A 4028-nucleotide genomic window follows, 5' to 3' on the forward strand; every position below is an offset into this window, starting at 1 on the left:
CGGCGCCGTCGCGGTGCCGCTGGGAGTTGTTGTTGCCGTCGTTCCCTCAGAAAATCATCTTTCTGGTTTAGGTTAGATATCAGGAGGAAGTTTTTCACTCAGAGGGTGGTGACACACTGGAACGAGTTGCCCAAGGAGGCTGTGGATGCCCCGTCCCTGGATGCATTCAAGGCCAGGCTGGATGTGGCTCTGGGCAGCCTGGTCTGGTGGCTGGCGACCCTGCACACAGCATGGGGGTTGAAACCAGATGATCACATTGTGCTCCTTTTCAACGACGTCCACCGGCGGCATCGCGGTTCTGGCGTCGCCAAACGTCCGCTCCCTGTGGTGAGATTGTGCAAAAACACGAAATGCCTTGTGAGCACCGAGTGGCAGCCCTGTCCCTTCTGGAGCTGTCATTATACGATCTCCCTTTGCGGCCATAAAGGCTCACGCTTTGTTCTTTTTCGCTCGATTGCCTGTAAAAATGGTGACACAATATCCCGGCTAAGTGACTTTCAAACGTTCCCCTCCCGCCAAAAAAAAAAAGACAAAAATCCCCCCACCCCCATGCCTACACAAGCTAATCCAGGACTCCCACCGGTGGCTACCAGTTACCTGCAGGCAGATCTCCACATCCAGTTTTGATTTTAGCAACCAACAAAGGTGCAAAAACACCCAGGAATACCTACAGTTTTCATTTCTCTGGGTACTGCAGGAGAAATAATTTCTAGGTAAGAAACCCCTCCCAGGACAGCCCACCATTCTTGATCATGGAATTGGCTCACCAGCACCACAAAACTTGGAACAAAGGAGGATTTGGGGGTCTGAAATATTTAAATTTTGTATTGATAGGCTGGAAGAAAGCAGACCATCATCACTGATAAAACATCACAGGTGGCACAAGGCCTGAAGAAAGGGTAAATAATTAAATGGAAAGGGAACTGGTACAGGGTGACCTGGTTGATGGAAAGCTGGGGGCAAGCAAATATGCGTGTCAATAGAGTCATTGATGAGCTCATTCATTTAAGAGCACTGAGGAGAGGCTACACGTACATGGCAGAAGACTTTATTCTGGGAAGCAGAAAAGGGGAAGAACAAACAGGTGATGGTGGGTCACCGGCTGCTGAGATGCAGCCTGGCCAAAAACCCACGTCCCTGCAACCTCGGGTGTATAAAGAGGGAAAGCACAAGGAGGACAGAAGCTAGTGGTCCTCCAGGGGAGGACTACTAAGATGATCAGAGGGCTGGAGCACTTCTATGAAGAAAGGTTGAGGGAACTGGACTTGTTTAATTTGGAAAAGAGAAAGCTCTGGGGAGACCTCATTGTGGCCTTCCAGTACTTGAGGGGAGCTTATAAACAGGAGGGGGAACAGCTATTTTTGTGGATGGGTAATGATAGGACAAGGGGGAGTGGTCTTAAAGTGAGACAGGGGAGGTTTAGGTCAGATACTGGGAGGAAGTTTTTCACACAGAGGGTGGTGACACACTGGAACAGGTTGCCCAAGGAGGCTGTGGATGCCCCATCCTTGGTGGCACTCAAGGCCAGGCTGGATATGGCTCTGGGCAGCCTGGTCTGGTGGTTGACACATAGCAGGGGTTTGAAACTAGATGATCATTGTGGTCTTTTTCAACCCAGGCCATTCTGTGATTCTATGAGAAAGAGGTTCAAAGACTGTCCATTCTTCCCAATAACACTAGCTGATTTTCTACAAGATACTGCCTCTCTCAAATAATAAAATAATAAAAACGGTGGCTTTAGTTTTTCATAAGCATTTCACACAGGTAGTGCAGCAGAAATCCACCAGATTCCCCTCAAACCTTTTTATTGTCTCCCTGGTTTTATTTTTGCCTTCTGTATTTCTCTATCTATGGCACGGAAGAGCTAAGGCTAATTTTCAAAGAGAGAAGACTTTCCACATACACTTCTTCCAAATCTGTTGAACAGAACCAGTTTGCTTTAATGACATCCACTCATCCAAACAGGCCCCTGGGCAGCCTGATCTAGTGGGTGGCAACCCTGCCCAGGGGAAGGGGGTTGGAACTGGATGGGCTTTAAGGTCCCTTCCAACCCACTCATTCAGTAGTATCCAAACTTTTTTGACCATTCCCTTCAATCAGAGAAAAACATTTGAACATGCACTCTATTATGTATATATTTATTTATAAATAACACTCGCTACTGTAATAATGTATTATAAAACAAGTACAAAAAATAGAAATAGGATGAGAAAAAAAGGGAAAATAAACACTATTTCAAAAAATATTTTTTACTAATTGTACCAAAAGTATTTTCTTCCCATACTCCACGTTGGAGATTCTCCAGATAGGAAGCTATTTCAGCCCATCTCAGTGTACTGATTCAACTTCTGTTGGTAGGCACTCATCTGGTTTCCTCTGAGCCTGCCTCCACCGTGGCTGCAGCATACTAGGGCAGTTTCAGCCAATCTTTTTTTATTGGCCTTCAGATCTTTGTTCTTTACAAAAGGTTTTTGAAGCACAATCATTTAGAAACTACTACACTTTCTTTTATGGCCAAATGAAGCTGTGTTCCTTCTCAGCATTTATTGTTGTTAATACTTTACTGATGTATACCTCATCTGATTTAAATGCCTGTGCTTACTTAAAAGCACTTTCTGTACATACAGTTCTCCTGTGCATCTTTTACTCGCTTTGCCATAGCACTAGAAGGCAACCATAACATGTGTCGCAGGCTTTACCCATCTGAGAACAGTGATGTGAAATGCTCTCCCTTGCTACTGCCAGAAAAACTGCTGAGGCTTTACAAGAGTAGGATTATATTTTAATTTGTCCTTAAATTGTCTAGAAGTTGCCTCCAGTAAAATGACCCCAGGAAGGTTTAAGAAAATGGTGCAAACACTGACACAGCACGCTTCGTAAGTGCATTTCAGAAAAGCAGGACCATGAAAGCAGATATGCCGAAGCAGGACAGACCACATGCATGGCCACAAATGCAGCACCTGTCACAAGTATGCAATCACAAAAGCTCCAGGTTCATTCTCATGTTCAAAACAACTCAGCATCCGGTGGCTGCATGTTTCACATTGCCTCAATGGGACTATAGCAAAGGTTGGAAAAGATGAGTGCTTTGATTGGAGAAAAATACACCAAAGCCAAGCTGGAGGCTGCTGCTTCAGTAAAGCGTTTTGTCCAGGAAAAAGGCAGACACTCATATGGGGAGAAGTGGGAGAAGGAGGAAAGTACTGTAGACATCTACAGTAGGATGGGGTGTAGTAGGAAGGGGGTAAGGAGAGGCTGTAGGCTGTCCTACACAAAATACGTGACAACATATTTTGCTGCATTTCTGGGATCTTGGCTCATCATGTGCTGGGCTTTCTGAATGATCTGAGCAGCAGAATTGCGAGGGGAGCTTCTTTGTGCTGAGTGTTCATGAGAACTTAGCTCTCCTTCAGGGAAAAGAACTCTGGAAGAGTCAGACCCTGCATGAAGATAAGCTTCATGCAAATCATTAGCGCGCACACACACACACACACACGGCTTACAGACTATTCTGAAACGTGTCTGCTGCTGCTTCACTTGGACAGTTACAGATGGCTTCATCATTCATGACACATCACAGTATCTTTGCAAATACTCTGCCCAGATGAGGCAATGTCTGTAAAATGGCAAGTCACAGCAACAGCCACAACTCTCTTCAGAGCATTCAGAAAGTACAGACCACACTCCAGAGAACAGAGCTGATCCCATCCTTTTTGTTTGTTTGTTTGTTTTTAAGCAGAATCACAGAATTGTTTGAGTTGGAAAGGATCCTTAAAAGTCATCTACTCCAACTTCCCTGCAATGAACAGGGATATCTACAGCTGGACCAGGTTGCTCAGAGCCCTATCCAGCCTGACCTTGAATGTCTTCAGGGACAGGGCATCCACCATCTCCCTAGGCAACATGTTGCAGTGCCTCACCACCCTTACCATAAAAAAAACTTCCTTAAATCAAACCTAAATCTCTCCCTTTTTAGTTTCAAACCATTTCCCCTTGTCTCATCACAACAGATCCTGCTGAAGGTTTCT

This window comes from Meleagris gallopavo, chromosome 1, assembly GCF_000146605.3.
Source record: "Meleagris gallopavo isolate NT-WF06-2002-E0010 breed Aviagen turkey brand Nicholas breeding stock chromosome 1, Turkey_5.1, whole genome shotgun sequence".
Lineage (NCBI taxonomy): Eukaryota > Metazoa > Chordata > Aves > Galliformes > Phasianidae > Meleagris > Meleagris gallopavo.